The sequence below is a fragment of the Psammomys obesus genome, unplaced genomic scaffold, assembly GCF_907164565.1.
Source record: "Psammomys obesus unplaced genomic scaffold, mPsaObe1.curated_primary_1811, whole genome shotgun sequence".
Taxonomy (NCBI): Eukaryota; Metazoa; Chordata; class Mammalia; order Rodentia; family Muridae; genus Psammomys; species Psammomys obesus.
This window is the reverse complement of record NW_026591086.1, coordinates 5,175,884-5,194,851: the sequence shown is the minus strand read 5'-3', so window position 1 is coordinate 5,194,851 and position 18,968 is coordinate 5,175,884. Positions and strand designations below refer to the sequence as shown.

The 18,968-nt window shown below is 45.8% G+C and overlaps 1 pseudogene; it reads left to right on the top strand.

Moving 5' to 3' along the window:
- Positions 1–11,807: 11,807 nt before the first annotated feature.
- On the top strand, positions 11,808–18,329 carry LOC129678897 (40S ribosomal protein S19-like; annotated as a pseudogene).
- The last annotated feature ends 639 nt before the right edge of the window (positions 18,330–18,968 follow it).

Here is an 18,968-nt window from a genome sequence, read left to right as displayed (position 1 = left end):
TACATCCAAAGGAGCAGGTGGAGTTTAAAGGGATACAGGATAGCATCGAGACCAGATGACAGAGGGTTTAGAGAAATGTAGCTTAGTCGGTAGAGTACTGGCCTTAGATGCACAAAGCCCTGGGTCCGAGCCCCAGCACCAGGTAAATTGGGTGTGGCAGCACACACTTGAAATTCTGGTACCCAGCAGCAGAAGGATCAGAAGTTCAGGGTGTGTGAGACATTAACAAACGAAACAGAAACCATGAAGAATCCTCAGTCCCCTCAGACCGTCAGCAGCCTCCCAGCCCCTCACTCAAACACACATCAAAGGCAGACTTCTTGGTGAACACCCAAGCAGTGACGTCGCTGGCTCTGGCTGCATTCCATGGCTAAACGTGTTCTTTGTAGAAAATGCATCCCAGCTGTGAAATTCCACCGTAAGGGAGTTGGGTAGACCATATATTTCACCCGTTCCATCCCCAATCTTTGTCTTGTAGCTTCTCCTTTTGAAAAAAAAAATATATCCGTAATATATATAGTATAGTGCATGATATATTGCATATAATGATCTATGATACGCAGAGAGCTGAGATTTCTGTGTCAGATCATCTTAGCAGGACTCGGGTACTAGTAAGTTTCAAAAGGACAGTGAGGAGCAGGAAATAGCACTTAGCCAGAGCCAGGGCTACGGGGCTGGCAAGATGGCTCAGTGGAGAACACCATATGTTCCTCTTGAGGAGGATCCAGCTTCAGTTCCGAGCACCCACCATCAGGTGACTCCCAACTGCCTGTTTTACAGTTCCAGGGATCTGACGCCCTCTTCTGGCTTCCTCAGGCACGTGATGCACATAACTCACACAGACACATACACATAAATTTAAACAGTGTGTGAATGAGTGTGTGTGTGTGTGTGTGTGTGTGTGTGTGTGTGTGTGTGTGCATTGTTCGGAGAAAATCAAGTTGAACTTTTGTCTCCTTTCTGTTCATTCAGTGACCGTATGCCCAAACACACATACGTATGCACTTACATACAACACACACACACACACACACACACACACACACACACACACACCAGTAATCAAGGAGACTGATTAGCCCACATTTGACCTCTACCTTCTTCATTTTCTGGGTCTTAATGCATCTTTTTTTTCTTCTACGCGCATATCCCACTGCATTCTAATTCCTAACTCAATTAAGATTTTTTTTCTTGTCTTTTAAGATTTAATAAAACACCATTACAGCAAGTCTTCTCCCACGGCAGCTCCTACTCCCTGTCTCTTTTGCCTGTCAGCCCCTTATTACCCCGTGTGTACTTGGCCATTATGCTATCAAGGTGCAGGTTACCCTAGGGCACCCATGCTACCTTGTTCCTCTTCTCCTACCCCCATCTCTCTGCGCTACCTCCAGCGTACAGGTGCTTAATAAATGCTTTCTGAGTTTAACAGGCTCAGGGTTAATGAGACCTGGTTTCTCCAAGGCTTTATTTACACATGCTTTTCCCACTATAGTCTTGGAAGGCATTGAACCAAAAATGCATGGGAACAAGCCTCTTCCTGCAGTGAAGTTCCAAAAACACTAATTAGAAAGGGCCTTGGCTATTAAAAAGAGAACAGGTTGGAGGGCGACAACGCCTTTCTCACACACCTAGTCAGTTAAAATGCGTATGGGTCTGTGCCACGGATTTAAAGTCATGAACTAGAAGCCCAGTTCCCCTAGGCTTTGTGAGCCCTGGCTTACACTTCCTTTCCCATTTGCCTCACATCAATGACATCCAGAACAATGCCGGGAAAAGACCCTGGAGTTGCCCCTGATTTTATCAGTGGCTAAAGGGAACCAACCTGGAAGCCTGAGCAGGGATCTGAGCCAGAACAGAAAGCACATTTCAAAGGAAGTATGAGTTTATTACCCTTACTTGTTATTTGAACCTGGCTCTGAAGACATGTGTTATTCCATCAACATTGATATTTCCCACAATCCCTTTAAAGAATCTCCTTGGGGATGCCTGATTTTGACTTATCTAGGATCTGTTGTTTGTTTGTTTGTAAGATAGATTGCTTTTATTTAACTATGTGTAGGTGTGTATGTCTGATACGGGTATGTGCTGGGAATTGAACTCAGGACCTCTTCAAGAGCAGTAAGTGTTCTAAACCATCCCTCCAGCCTCTCAAGACTGACATTTGAATGTCTCCTCCAGTTGTGTAGCTCACCCCATTCTCATCGAGTTATTTAACAAACGACATTATTTCTGAAATGAAAGGGCTCTGAAATAAACGGCAGAGTCAGGACCTCTGGGGACATGTGAGAGAGGATATGCCCTTGACCTTGAGGTCTACAGCAATAGTCACTCTGGAACACATCCAGAGAACCTGATTTCTGCGTGTTTAAGGCAAGCTCCTGCCCTTCCTCCAGAGCAGTGGTCTCAGCCTTCCTAATGCTATTTAATACATTCACCAGGCTGTGGTGACCCTAACCATAAAATTATTTTCATTGCTACTTCATAACTGTAATTTTGCTACCGTTATGAATCGCAATATAAATACTGGTATTTTCCAATGGTCTTGACCGACCCCTGTGAAAGGGTCATTCAACCCCCAAATGGGTCACAACCCATAAGTTGAGACTGCTGATCTAGAAAGTGTAAATGATAAACACCATTGGTGGATGAAGGTGATGATAAGATTCATGTGAGCTGCAGTCCTGGTACATGCCTGTATCCCAGTACCCAGGAGGCTGAGGCAGGAGGATTGCCACACACGCACAAAGGCTGTGAATGAAGCATATAGACAGTGAGTAGAGTACTTACCCAGCCTACCGAAAGCTCAAAGGCCATAAGAGGGCACCAGATCTCATTATGGGTGGTTGTGAGCCACCATGTGGTTGCTGGGAATTGAACTCATGACTTTTGGAATGACAGCCAGTGCTCTTCACCTCTGAACCAACCCCAATAATTTTTTTTTTAAATATAAAAAGATTGATCTAGCTCAAAAGGTGTGTCTATAATCCCAGCATTCAAGATCGCAGAGTCAGCCTGGGCTACATATCAAGTTCCAGACCGAACAAGGCAACATATGTGTGATAAGACCCTGACATGAACTTCACACATTTAAAGTCCGTAGCTGTAAGCCTGGGTGTGGAGGCACACTCCATTAGTCTCAGAACTTGGGAAGCAGAGGCAGGGGGAGTGTCTGCAAATTTGAGGCCAGCCTGCTCTACATAGTGAAGCAACAGTGAGACCCTGTCTCAAAAAACAAACAAAATAAATAAAACATATACAGGTACCTTGAGAGAATGAGTTTTCTTTATTTTTTTCTTTTTATTTTATTACTTGCAAATGTGTATGGGTGTGCAGAGGTCAAAGGATAACTTAGAGCAGTCAGTTCTCTCTGTCTGCCCTGGAGTTTGGCATGATTTAGGTCGAGCTGAGGATGTCCCAGTGTTAACGCAAACTGGTGGCCACAGTTACACAGTTTACCCTCTTCCTGGAAGTTCATGCTTCCAAGAACCTCCATCCACCCCACCCCTCACCTTCCCCCCAATCCACACCTACCCCCAGCCAAGGTTAGGTCTCCTGTAAGTTCCTTGAACTCTTCTTTGCAAGCTCTGTGGGACACCCTTGGATCATGTGGAAACGCCCAAGCTTTGAGAGACAAAACTCTATTTTCCATTCTGGTGTTTCCTCATCACTGGGGGCAGCACAGGCTTAGAGGCAGCACTTAAGAAAGAGTCTAGAGTGAACATTTCTTCTTCAAGCTTTCACTTAATTCATTCTCTCTCTCTTTCTCTTCTCTTTCTTGCCTTCTCTCTCCCCTCCCCTCCTCACTCTGTGTGTGTTCCCATTAATATGGAATGAGGGAATCCATAATAAATTAATGACTCTAGGCACAGACGATCCACAACACAAATGTGACTAGAAGAGAAAGTAAACAGACATCATTGGGCCTCTGATGGGAGAAGTCCCTCGAGTGCTCACCCTGCCTGCCAGCAAAAAGGAAGGCAACTAACCAAATCCCATCTGGTTCAGTCTCCAAACCAATTTCTTTGAAATGCAAGGGCATATGCCAGGTAACACCCAAAAGTACCATGAGAAAAAGCCTACCCCGGGAGCCCTTTGGAACAAAGGCTTGGATTCCCTCACCAAAGAAACTTTGAGAGAGTGTGAGAAGGAAACTGCAAATACGAAAGAAACAAGAATAATATTAGTCAACTTATAATGTGTAGCCATGTTTAGGCTTTGATTTAAAAATACGAAATGTTTAAAAGTATGGCTAGGAAAGCAATTGGAAGTTTTGGTAATAAATTGATATTTGCTATAAGGAAATTATTTGTTTATCTAATATGATGGCACTGCTCTTGTGCTTTTGGTTTGAGTTTTTTAGACAGGAACTTGGATAGCCTTCAGTGCCTAACCCCCCCCCCAAAACAACAACAAAAAAAAAAACAACCTCAAAACCCAAAACACACACACACATACGAAGGGGAAAGGAAAAAGAGAGTACAGAAAGAAATCTATTGAAATATGATTGAAGAAATGGGAACATAGATCAATGGTGTAACATTTACTTGCCTAGACTAGGCAAGTATTAGACTAGGAACTGGACTTAATCACCACCACCATAAAAGAAAAGAAAACAGGAGATGAAAAAAAGGAAAGGAGAAAAGTCCTTATTGCCAAAGACATCACACACTTCAAATGGCCCAGAGGACCTGAGCTGAATCTGACCTGAATGCCTCTTCCCTAAGGATTAATTATCATAGTACCAGAAGGCATCATGCAAACCTCCTCAAGAAGAGGGGTAACCAACAGTCCTACCCAGCTGGGCTGGCTTATTTTATGTCATTTTGAGACAGGCTAGAGTGGTCTGAGAGGGGGGAACCCCAATTGAGAAAATGCCTCCTTAAGATTGGGCTGCAGGCAAGCCTGTACAGCACTTCCATAATTAGCAATTGATGTTTGAGGGCCCCGCCCACTGTGGGTGGGGTTATTCCTGGGCTGGTGGTCCTGAGTTTCATAAGAAAACAGGCTGAGCAAAGTAGTAAGCAGCATCCTTCCGTGGTCTCTGCATCAGTTCTGCATACAGAATCCTGCTCTGTTTGAGTTCCTGTCCTGACTTCCTTCAATGATGAACAGTGACGTGGAAGTGTAAGACAAACAAGCCCCTTCCTCCCCAAGATTTTTTGGTCATGGTGTTCATGACAGCAATGGTAACTCTACATAAGACACCAGCTATGATGCCTATGAACCATCATGGCATGATAACGGTGCAGTAGTCGCATGCATACCTTGGTGGTAATCAATAGCTCTCTCATTGGGTTTAAGACCACTCCAGGGAAGGGAAACCATGCCTAGAAACCTAGCTAAACACTCAGTGCTAGTGATGTCATGGATACTGGAGAAGAATCTACAATCGCTAATTTACTAACCCAGTATAACCCCTAACAACAATGTATAAGCATTTGTCCTTATACTCACAGATAAATTAGTCTCCACCCCTCCCCAAGGAACTTTCTCTTTGCAACAGAGACCGTTACAGAAAACCATAATCAAGCAAAACCTGGAATTGTGGAGTTTGGTCTCAGTGGATACACCTATAAAACATTCCAATACCTAAGACTCAGGGAACACTGTGGAGAGGAGGTGGAAAGACTGTAAGAGCCAGAGGATCAGGGTCAGAGAGTCTGCTCTGAGATGGTGTCTCCTACTAAGAGCAGAAGCTACACCTATAAAAACTCACCAACACGACTGCCAAGGTGTGAGTCTGGACAAAGATGAGTCCAAGGAATATTCCAAACTGCATGGGGGAAAATCCCATGGGGCCTTAACCCCCACAAAGAACAACAAACAACTGAAGAAAACTAAGATCGGGAGAGGTAGCCTTCCCCAGGGAAGAGAACACCAGTTAATTGTCCAGTGCCCAAGAGTCAGCCCTGAAATCATGCATACAGGTAGCATTATACAGGTTATAGTTGAGAATATATATATGTATATATACTCATATATGTTCAATGACAATTATAAAAATAAAAGACCATGAATTTGAAGGAGAGTGGGGTAAGGTATATGAGAGGGTTTGGAGAGAGAAAAGGGAAGAATGAAATGTTGTAACCAAATTATAATCTAAAAAAGCAAGGGGTTCGGAAAATTAGTTCAGTGGTAGAGCAGAGTACTTGCCTAGGAAGCGCAAGGCCCTAGGTTTGGTCCTCGGCTCTGAAAACAAAACAAAACAACAACAGCAAAAAAGTAAAACAAAGGACAGATGGGGAGGAGCACGAAGGAGAGGAAGGGAGGATGAGTTATTAAGGTTTTCATCAAATAACAGGCAGGTGAGATTGGGCAAAGCAAAATGGGCCATAGTGGACAAGTGGGTGACATACTGATGTTCATTATGTTATGAGGCCCAATTCTATGTATTAAAATACTCCGTAATGAAAGGTGTCTTTAAATGTAGCCATCTACCCATCTACTTGACTAGTGAGCCAACTCAGTATCATGTCTTTACTAAGCAGAGAGATGCGCAGGTGGCAGCAAAGCCTTGTGAGCCAAGCAGGTTTACTGACAGAGATGCTTTGAGGTTTTTGGATGAAAGAAAGCCATAAAACCACAAGGTGTCATTACCATATTAGAATTAAACAACACTAAATTGGAGGTCCAAGTGTGAGTACCACTTACATTAAAATTTGGGATCTGTGAAAATGACCTTGCTGAGAAACATCCACATGGTCAATGAGAGAGGATTGAGTCGATGATGTTCTTCTCTGTATAAGACGCTCTCTTGGGCAGAGCAAATTAAAGGTAAAATTATAGGCAGCATTAAAATTCTCATCTGAGTCCCACCCACCATTTTCCTGTGCAAGATGTATCTTCCACCTCTTCTGTCCCATCCTGCAGGCTGCTAACAAGTTCATGATAGACTGAATTGCACACAAGGACCTTTCCCTCAAGATGTCATGCATTCATTCAGCCATGCAGTTCAACAAACTGCATGTCTACTCCATGCAGGGAGTGCAGATATGAAGAAACCTCGATATCCAAAGAGTCAGAGGTGTAGCTCAGTTGGCAGAATGCTTGCCTTGCGTGTAGGAAGTCCTCGGTTTAAGTCCAGCATCACACAAACTGGGCATGTTGGTGCATGCCTGTAACACCAGCACCCAGGAGGTAGAGGTAAAGGGATCTGGAGCTCAATGTCCTCCTCAGCCACATACTGAGGCAGAGACTATAAAACCCTGACTCAAAGCAAAGTAACAATAGCCAAAGAAACCCACAGGAACTACTGAGGTGGTTCAGTGGAGAAAAGCCACAAAGTTGGACAACTTGAGTTCAATCTCAGGACGCACAAAGTAGGAGAGAACGGTCCTCGGATCTACACACACACACACACACAACAGCACATTTGTACCCACACAAACATGCACACAAAATAAATAAAATGTAATTTAATAGTTTAAAAGATATCTAGTTTTAAAAGAATTTTTTTTAGATTTTGTATGTATGAGCGCTTTGCATCTGTGTACCACATACATATCCGGTGCCTAAGAAGTGGTGAGCTCGTGTGTGGGTATTGGGAATTGAACCCTGGTCCTTTATAAGAACAATAAGAGCTCTTAAGCACCGCACCAACTCCTCTCCAGTCTTTATAAAGCTATCTAAATAATTACATATGATGCAACTATATCCAGTATGGACAAAGTGAAGTGGGGTCAGAATGGATCCCTAACTCCCTCCTCCTCGAAGAATAAGTAGGTGAGATGGGAGGAAAAAGGCGTTCATGTCAACAGACCCTTGCACCCAGGCTGGCATAGCTTGGAGACAACTAACTTGCAGATGCTATGGACACTTCATTGGGGACCTTGAACTTTATCCTCAGAGCCTTTGCATGCCTTGCTTGTGACCGTGTAAAACTAAAGTTTTTCCACAGAGCTCACTGTATTCCAAAGTACCACAGTATTTGAAGCATACATTCAGTTCCTTCACAAGGGGTCCACTTACAGCCAGCCATTTCCTTGTTGGTTACACACAACCACAATAATTTGAGATGGAGACTGTTATGGTTTCAATATGACATCCCACACAGACACACATAGTCACACACAGACATACACACAGTCACACACACAAACACATACACACAGACACAGGCAGTCATATACACATACAGAGATACACACAGTCACACACAAAGTCACACGTACACATAAACACAGATACAGACACATAGACACACACACACACACACACACACACACACACACACAGAGGTTCTCCTTGGCCCCTGCTGCTGGTGCCATTTTGGAAGGCTCTAAAATTTTCAGGAGGAGGGGCCTAGAAAAGCTGTCAAGGGGACAAGCCATGCCTTCCCTGCCACTGTGGTATCCAGTGAACAGGGAGCTAACTCCTCTCCTCAAGTTGTTCTCTCAGGTAATGTGGCTGCAGCAGTGAAAACAGTCCAACACAGAACCTGAGGAAGAAAACGACAGACTCCTTTCCATTGTAATCAGGTTGGCCTGGCCCACTATCTGTGTTAGGGTCCCAGAGCTTTGAGCATGCTCGGCCAGCACTCTACCTACTGGCTGAACCACACCCGCAGCCCCGCAGCCCCTCTTTCAGATATTTTAGTGCTATGGTGCCAGCTCTTTCGGTGTGAGAAGCAGGAGAGTTTGAGGTCAAGGGTCACCTCCTAAACTTGGGTATTAAGACTCCTGCACAAAGGAAAGTAGAAAAGTGTAAGCTACACCTGAGGGGAGGAAAAGGGGACAGAGGAAAGACAGGTCTGTGGGCAGGGTGATGGCCACTTGGGTAGACTAGAGTATTTCCCACAAGAAGCCTTCTTCCCTCCCAGTTTGTAAAACCAGTGGCCTAAGTCACTGGCAAAGGCTCCTATCTCAGCTAGGGTTTCTGCTGCTGTGATGAGACACTACGACTGAAAACAACTTGGGGAGGAAAGAGTATTTCTTCCTACCATTCTCAAGTCACACTCCATTACTGAGGGAAGTCAGGACAGGAATTCAAGACAGGAACCTGTTGGCAGGAACTGAAATTTTTGGCTTGCTTACTGGTTTGCTCAGCTGCCTGTCCAGGGATGGCACAACCTGCAACGGGCTCAGCTCTCCTCTACAGGCCATCGGTTGGAGGCATCTTTCTCAATTGAGGTTCCTCTTCCCACATGACTCCAGCTTATATCCACAAGATCAAGACTACCACAGGGAGTGTCCAAGAGGCCAAAAACCTTAGGAAATGTTGAGCTGGCCTGTGCACAGCAGACAGGATAAAGCCTCAGTTGGAATTGGACCTTCTTCACTTGGGTGCTCTGCCATTAGGGGAGCCTTTTCACCTGGGCCAAAGAGCACCATCAGAGAATTGCTCAAGGCATCCTACAGATACTGACTCTCTTGCTGGACTGTGGTGTGTCACCCTTGGACCTGGGGAAATCCAATGGGCAGCATGCCTACCTGCAGACAAGAAACTGTCTAGTCGACACAACCAGTAAAGCACAGCAAATTGATTGGGAATGTGAGGCATGGTGGTGCATGCTTTTAATCCTAGCACTCCAGAGGCAAGTGGATCTCTATGAGTCCCAGGTCAACTACACAGCGGGACCCTGTCTAAGAACAAAACAAAATAAAATAACAACCTCCCCCACCCCCAAGAAAACCCTCAAAAAATAAAATACAGATAAATAAAATGGGTAGGGAATTTTACCCTGAGGGCTGAGTTTCCTGCCCCTTAGACATTTCCCTATGGAAGTCCTCTTGGCTCAATGTGATGCTGGCCTCTGATTGGAGCTTATAGCACATTAATGTCAGCTCCAACCCTGCTGGGTAACTGGCACTTCTTAGTTACATGGGTGTATGTGTGTGTGTGAGTGAGTGAGTGTGTGTGTGTGTGTGTGTGTGTGTGTGTGTGTGTGTGTGTGTGTGTGTGTGAAAGGGGTGAAGTAGGCTAGGCTGGCTGGTCAGCCAGCAAGTTCCAAGAATTTATCCTGTCTCCTCCCCAGCAGTGAAATTACAAGCTCCATTACCATATACAACCCTTTCCACATAGGCTCTAGGGAAGGAACCACAAGCCTTTACAACCTTCCATTCCAGACCCCTCTATGCAGTGCCCAGAAGTCTCCACTCATTGCCTGCAGTGCTTAATTGTTGACTGTCCACTTGATTGGATCGGTAATCAATTGAGGGGCCTGCCTCTGGATGGGTCTGTTGGGCATTTCTAGGAAAGATTAACTGATGGGGGAAGGCTTTCCTGAGAATAGGCAGCCCCTCCCAGTTGTAACCCGGATACAAAGAGGTCTGAGGAAATCACAAAGCTGCTCTTGCCTTCCCACCTTCGCTGACATCAGAGCACGACTTCTTCAGGCTTCCTACATGGACTAAGGACCAATGGCTTTCCTAGAACCCTCTAGGCTATCAGTGCCAGACTGGGGCTGCTCAGGCAGCTAGCTTTACAGACTAAGCAGCTACCAGGTTCTCTCAGACTCTCCAGTAATTGCTGGTGTTAAACCACCCAGACTTCATTCCTTTCCATGATCCACTGGTTGCTTCTCTAGAGAACCCAGACTAATACACGCTGCTCTGTACCTGAAGGAATGTTCTGGCCACCTTGATTGGTCAGTTTCTGAGTCCTTCTAACAACAGTTCTCATAGATAAACATCTTGAGACAAAAAGTAAAAGTAACAGCTTCCTCATCATTGGGAAGGCCCTGGCTGACCTGTTCCCAAACAATGGCCAGCCAAACCACAGTCTGACCAAGATTATCTGCTTGGCTGGCCATGCAAACTGCAAGCCAGTCTCTATTCCCCTTTTATAAAACCTCAAAGATCCTATCAATTTACCAAAGATAGGTCTTAGGTCAGGAGGCTTTTCTGTTCCTCCTGAGCTGGTGCACTGAATAAAACTTTTCTCCCGCTTCAGCTCTGCTCCCCTCTCTCCCACCAGCTTTTTGGAACACTTGGATAAGCATGGTCTTTTGGACCCCCAGAAGCCAGGTTTTTATTCAGCAACTGATGGAGGAGGGCCATGGAGCCTCCATCATTCCAGCCCAGCTGAGGAAAATTTAGGAATATCATTTTAGCCCCAGACAACCTCATGGCATTCTCCAAGATGAGAGGACCTGCAACCTATTCCCTGCTACAGTCTTGAGGTATGGCAGGAAAAAAAAAAATATGAAAAATGAAGGAGTCGTGAAAAGGAAAAAAAGCCATCCCCCCAGGATCTAGTTTCCTCCTCCTGCTGAGAGTCAAGAAACTTCAGCAAACTGATAAAACAAAACTGCCTACAGAGCCGATGTGTATCTTCTTAAAGACATCTCAAACAAGGCTGTCCAATACAACAAATGAACTATGTTTACTTTTGGCCAGATGTAGGCAACTTTGAGTTTTATTATATGAACACTCTCCTCTTGCCCATAATTCTAAACCACGCACCTCTCAGAACCACCTATCATGAAGGTGGGCTACCTCAGGAGCATGGATGATACAGTTATGTCTTGCCACATATCGTCAGTAATTATTTCTATGTGTGTGTGTGTGTGTGTGTGTGTGTGTGTGTGTGTGTGTGTGTATGTGTGTGTGTGTGTGTGTGTGTTACAGAATGGCTGCCAAAGAATTAAAGAGGCCACAACAGAGTTTGTGGAATTCCAAGAGGTTTTCTAGAGGGGTGAGGAGAGGAAAGAAGAGGAGGTGCTGGTGGCTGCTGATACAGGACACAGAATCACTGTGGTGGGTAGACACTGATGCCAGTTGTAGGGCTGTTGGAGATGCCCCGATCCCAAACTATGGGTTCATAGCATCAAGCTGGGCGCCTAGTTTCAGTGGAACCAAAGAAGTGAAATGAGAACCGCACACCATTGGGACCAGGTCCAGAACCAGGTTCAGATGAAGTTGCTGATTGGACAACAGACAGATGCCAGCCCCGGTAAGCAGCATCAGCTGTGGCAGCCAAGCTGATCTGAAAAACCAGGAATGAGCCAGAGTTTTCTTTCTGTGGGTCTTCTGAAGAACACACAGATCTGTCAGAGGACAGATCGCGGGGGGCTATGGCTGTTGCCACAGCTGGTGTCCTCTTTACTAAGTCTCAGTGAAGGCCTGGTTTTGCTGATAAGGCTTAACACACCCCTGTGCTTATATGATCCCAGTCTACCTTGCTAAGCTCATAGGTGGGACCTTTTCATTTCTAGGAGTAGGTTATTTATCAGTCGGTGCCTCAAGAGTAGAGTGGGACCCGTGGTGGTACCCAACACAACCGGATGCAGAGTCATCCGGCCTATGCAGTGGCACTCAAAACGTAGCTGAGAGCTGCTTGCAAAATGGAGTCACCCAGGACAAGACAAGCATTGAGAGCCAATGCTTACACAAGACGGGTCGGTCAGTGCACTGCCTGATCCCAGCACCACCTTACAGTTTCCATCTGCAAAAGAAAATTCTTTAAGAAAAAAATAAACCAGAGCATATTTTTTCTAAACGTTGCCTAATCTGTAAACCTTATTGTAAGTGACACTTCCTCGGAGAAGTGTGACTTAGAAAGCCACCTAAGCAAGGCTTTTATTTTTAGAAGCTTGTCCCATGCCTGGAGCAGGAAGGTGTCTTTTCTTACCCGCCCCTCTGTCTAAACCCTTAACAAATTCACAGGCTTTGCTTCACTCCGGCTCCCGATCAATCACAAAATCCAGGATCTTGCTTTACACCAGTTAGAGGTCCCTGAGTGGGATTGGAGCACCTCAGGCTGCTGGTGGCCATGCTGAGCTGTCCCTGTGGCACCACGGAGGTTCTGGATATCTGTGTCCTTCTAAAAAGCATAGTAAAATCATAACCCACAAAGTGACGGTATCCAGGGGTGGCGTTAGAGAATGACTGGATCATCACGAGGGAACTACTACTCACTGTGTTTGGAATTAGTGCTCTGGTGGGGCCCTCTTGGAGCTAGCTGGCCCCTTCTACCTCATGCTGGCATGAGTGAGGTGCCACCTAATGACAAGGACACATGCCCTCACCAGATGCCAGCCTTAGATTTGACAGCAGCCAGAAGTGTGAGGCACACATTTCTGCTGTCTTACATGCCCCTTAGTTCATGTATTTTGTTGTACCCAGACAGTCCAAAACACTCCTTTTCCCTTAGCTGGTTTCTAGAGTTCTACAGTCAAAGGTCTCTCTTCATTTTTTTTGCAGAGCCAGCTAGCTGTGGCTGACTCACACTTTGCCTCTGGCCACATGGGCCTGCAGTGCTATTTTTTCACATTCAAGTGAGCCCAGCTAGGTGTTTGTTAAATAGACTGTTCTCTCCCCTAGGAATTCTGAGCTGAAATGTTGAAGTAATGATTGTTTTTTCTTCCCCACTTAAAGGGTAGAAAGGGACCTAGGACTAGTGTCTCTGCATATCTCAGCTCTTCCTGTCCCTCCCATGCAGGCCTCCTTCTTTTAGTCTTGGCTCCTGGTTGCACCTCACCTGGTCCTCCAAACTGCTTCCTTTCTGTACCTCAATCTCACATACCTTGTTTCCTCTGCATTTTGACACTGATCCTGCCTCCGGCTTCTCTCTGTCATACCTTCTTCCTCATATCTCCACAATAAGACTGACTGCCTTTCCTCCTTGCAGACTCAGCCCTCTTCCAGCTGCAAAGCCCATCCCCACTTGGCCTAAAGATGACAACTTGCATTGTCATGGCTGCAGCCACTTGCAAGAAGAACTCTGCCTCTTGGGCGGGTTTGTGGTATGGCAAGCCCAAGGGACCCATCTCAGAACTGTGAGGGAATGATTTTCATTTCATACCCAACTTCTTCGGATGAAGCTGTAATCTGTACACCCACCGCCGCCACCACATCCCAGCCCCCGGCTCTGTCCACAGCCCTACTGTGAGAGAGCAGAAGGACCTAACACTCCTGAAGAGTACTTGTCTAGTGGTTAAACACTGTTATATAAGATTTGTTTGGGCTAGGGATGTAACTGTGCCAATAGAGTGCTTGCCTGGCATGCAGAGAACCCTGAACTTGATACTCAGCATTGTCTGAACAGGGCATGGCAGCATCTGCCTGTAAATTCCAACACTCTGAGGTGGAAGCAGGAGACTCAAAAGTTCAAGGTTGTTCTTGACTACGTAGAGAGTTCAAAGCCAGCCTGAGCCACACAGGTCTGTCCTGAGTGTGTGAGAAATATTGACACATTTGTGTCAGACTTTATTGAGTGTCAATCAACTCACAAGGTCCAGTGGTCTTCGTGACAGCAACTCATCATATAATGCCATCTCCCCTGGTAACCTGGCCGAGACAAATGCAAGTTCTTTTGTTCCGATCTTAATTACTAATATTAACTCTCACATCATACATTACACCGTGCAAAGTAAATATAAATATATATGCATTTATATACATACGTACATACTGTTTGCAGAATAAAAACAACTTAAAAGGCTGTGGCGGAGTTCAAGCGGTTGCAGGAGGATGTTGAGAAGGTCTGTCTTAATAAGAAAATGAACCAGATCAGTGCAGGGAGGAGACCGCTGAAGATGCTGTTAGGATTTAGGATTGATGTCACAGAGTTCACTTGTAAGGTGAAAACCCATGCCAGGTCCCAAACAGGAGCCAGGGCAAGAAAAGAAACAACAGATCTAGTCCAAAGGGGCAAATAGTCCAAAGGGTGATTGGACATGCAGTTGAATAGGACATATCAAAGCAGGGGACCAAACCAAGCCAAAGTTCCAGGGATATTTGGGGTCCTCTGGTGGTTGGTCCCTGAGGAACACACCAGGTTTCTGATGGGAGGTTGGTGTGGGGCCATCTGTCACATGCTAGGTGTCTTTTGCTTTAAGGGATCCAGGTAAGGAAGACACTTATACCTTTTTATTGGTCTGGCGCATCTGGTAAGTTGTTGAGCCTCGTTTCCTTGATAAGATTTTAGCACATCCATGTGTCCCCGTAGTTTTAATTCAACCAACAAAGTTGAAAGGTGGCTCCCTTTCTGCTATCAGAAATAAGTCATTTATCAGTCTATGTTAAATGTGCCGTTTATGAGTTCACCCAAGAGCTGCTGTGACCCTCCCTCAAAATAGATGAAAAATCTGCTTGTAAAATGCAATCTCCTACCTGGGCATAGTGGCACATGCCCTTTACCCCAGCACTCAGGAGGCAGAGGCAGGTAGATCTCTATGAGTTTGGGACCAGCCAGGTCTATGTGTTGAGTTCTAGGTCAGCCAAGACCACCTAGTGAGACTTTGTCTCAAGAAACTAAACTAAAATGGAATCTCCCAGGGCAATGCACTACTTCGAAAACTGCTGTTTTATGCAATATGGAGTGACTTCGAGTAAAGCACAGCCTGATCTCAACAGGGATCCTGTTGAAAGGGGGAGGGATGATAATTTTAGATCAGATCTTTACTAAAGGCACTCTTGTTCTCTCCTTTTAAATGGATGAAACTGTCAGCGTTGTGTTTGCAACTAGAGTGCTCCACTGAAGTTTAGCAGACTCTTCTCTCTGCTCAGGCCAGAGGCAGCTGTCCAGGGGTAAACCTGGTGATGTCCCCAAGTCTGGCAAAGACAGAAGCCAGACTGAAACTGGTACTGCTATTCCCAGTTCTAACAAGGATCAAATGATATTATTGCCTCTCCTAAAGGTCCATTGGTGCCACAGCAATGATGATGTCAGCCCTGCCATTTCCAAGGAGACTGTGGTAGCTGTCAACCACGTAGCCTCTTATCTTGTGATTCCTGGAGCTGACATCTTGACAGCCAGACTACTCTAAACAACCTGTGCCTGTTTCAGAGGACCCTGATCTAACTGCCAAGACCTGGAAGAGACCCCATTCCACTCAGGCACCTGTCATGGATAATGTTTCAAATCTGGCTTTGCCTTGCGGAGGCATCAGTGAGGCCATGACCACTTTAGATGACTTTTATATGACCTCACTCATAGCAGATAGAGGCAAGACTTCCCATAGCTGCTCTGGATGCTTTGTAACAGTTTCCAATGCAGTCAGAGAGAGGACCTCCTCTGCTCTTTTGGTTTCATTCCTGTCACTGTGATAAAAGACACACTGACTAAAAGTAACTTAGAGGTGGAAACAATTAGGCTTATGCTCCCAGGTCAAGTCCATGGCTGAGGGTAGTTAGGGCAGGAATTCAAAGCAGGCACCTGAATGAAAAGCAAGTCTGCTTGCTGTTCCATGCAACGTTGCCTTTAAACAGGAAACTCACTCATAGCCAAAGAAATAGTGCAGGCTTCATGATGGATACTGCTTTGTGGCTCTCAATCTGATTCACACTCAGCTAACTTTTTATATGGCACCTAGGGAATGGTGCCACCCACAGTGGCACCCTCCTGGGCCCTTCTATACTCAGTAACAATCAAGACAATCTCAGACACAGACACAGACACACGCACAAGCCAATCTGCTCTAGGCAGTTCCTCAGTTGAGACTCCTTCCTCAGGTGACTAGGCTGTGTCAAGTTGGCAGTTAAAGCTCACTAGGATATCTACCCATGATTACTAGGATGCGTGCAGGACTAGCTTTATTAGCAGGCTCCTCCCAGGAGCAGAACAGAGAACCTTCCTACTTTGCACTAGCCCTTTGCACCTAACTAAGGATCTGGATAGAATGCCCCCCCAAATGTTTTAATGCCCACTTGTAGTCTTTGTAATGGGTACAGTGGGCTGAGTGGGTAACAAAGAGTAGTCAGTGCCCAAGGCTCCAGGCTCATCCTATAGTAGCAGCTAGGAGTAAGCCAAGCAGTTCCAGGGAGCTGAGGCTGAAAAAGACGGTACAGGTGAAAAGGATGCTAGGCTTCCGGGAGAGTTACTAGCACTGTAACACAGGGGTTTCTACATGCCAAGCTCAAATTATAAACAGCAGCTGCTGGATGCTGGACTAAGACACTGAACACAGTAAAGAGAACCCTCAGCCGGTTAGTGACATTAGACTGGGGCAGGATCGCTTTCGTCAGTCTCTCTGCCCATTTTGAACTCTTGCTGCGTGGGTTTTAGAGAGCTAAGCTGGACTGGCTGCGTGCCTGCTTAATTTCAAAGAGGGGTAGAATAGTTTTGCCAATTTGGTACAGTCTAGAATCAGTTAGAAAGAGAGAGTCTCAATGAGGCATTGTCTAGATCGGGTGAGCTTGTGGGCATGTCTATGGGGTATTGTCTTCAGGGTACTAACTGATGTGGGGAGACCCAGCCCACACTATGGGTAGCACCATTCCCTAAGTTTGGATTTGGGGTATATGAGAGTGGAGAAAGTAAGTTAAGCAGTAAGTATATGTATATCCATTCTCTCTCAGCTCCTGACTGTGGATGTGACGTGGACCAGCGGTTTTAAATTCCAACCACCTTGACCTTCGCCTGAGACGGGTTGTAACCCAGAATTTTTGAGGCGTTGGGGTGAGGGGGAGCTGGGAGTAGTAGCCGACACCTTTAATCTCAGCATTTGAGAGGCAGAGGCAGGCCAATCGCTCTGTGTTCAGGGCCAGACTGGTCTATAAAGCTAGTTCCAGCACAGCCAGGGCTACACAGAGAAACCCTGCTCAAAAGCCCCCTAAAACAAACAAACAAACAAACAAACAAACAAACAAACAGTAATAAAATTAGGACTAGAGGGCTGCTTTTTGTATTCCCGATGGCAGTATCCTCTGGAACCTAAGCTCTTCAGGCAGCTTCCTATAGCCACCTGTGCCCATAGGCATCACATTTTGCTGTCCAGGGCCTTTGTCTTCAGGCTCCACAGCTTATCCATGTGGAGACTTCAAAGTACCTCACACACACACACACACACACACACACACACACAAAATATCTCAAGTTAGGACTGTTTCCTCCCCTTATGCACTGTTGGTAGAAATGCAAACAAACAGAACCACTGTCGAAAACGGTATAGAGGTCCCTCAAAAATTTAAAACTAGCCCTTTCCCCTGGCTGGCAGCGTGGAGGCCGCGCGATGCCTGGAGTTAACCATAAGACGTTGATCAGCAGGAGTTCGTCAGAGCTCTGGCAGCCTTCCTCAGAAAGTCCGGGAAGCTGAAAGTCCCCAAATGGGTGGGCACAGTCAAGCTGGACAAACATGAAGAGCTTGCCCCCTAAGATGAGACCTAGTTCTGCATGCGAGCTGCTTCCACAGAGCGGCACCTGTTCCTCCGTGGTGGTGCAGGGGTTGGCTCCATGACCAAGATCCACGAGGACGGCAGAGAAACGGGGTCAGGCCCAGCCACTTCAGCAGAGGCTCCTAGCGCATGGCCCGCCGGGTCCTCCAAGCCCTGGAGCGGCTGAAAATGGTGGAATAAGACCGAGATTGAGGCCGCAAGCTAACACATCAAGGACAGAGGGATCTGGACAGGATCGCTGGACAGGTGGCAGCTGCCAACAGAAAACACTAGAACAAAGGATGCTGGGTTAATAAATTGCCTCATTCATAATTTGAAAAAAAAATTAAAACTAAGGCCAACGAGACTGGCTCAGAGAGCAAAGGTACTTGCTGCCAAGAGTTCTGTACCAGGAATCTGGGTGGCGAAAGGAGAAAGTTGACTGTTGCAAATTTTCCTCTCTCCACATGGGTACCATGGTATTTCCCTCCCCCTCCCCACAAATAAATAAATAAATAAATTAAATAGAAAAGAAACTGTACGTTGCAATGTTATTCTCAGTAGTCAAGACACAGAAAGCAGTTTAAATGTTCATCAGTGACTGAATGAGTGAAGAAAATGTCATAATATACAGGATTGAATCCTGTTTTGCTTTGAAGATTAATTTTTATTCCACGTGTGTGAGCGCTTGCTTGCATGTGTCGCTGTGCACCAAATATGTGCCTGGTGTCCATGGAAGCCAGAAGAGACCATCAATGCCCTGAAACTGGAGTAACAGTTTGATTTTAACAGTTGCAGGTACGGGGAACTGAACCCGGGTCCTCTGCAAGAGCAGCCAGTACTCTTAGCCACTGAGCCATTTCTCCAGACCCTCTACGCAGCTTTGATAAAAGAGGAAATCTTGTCAACTTCATCCATGTAGTTGAATTTAGA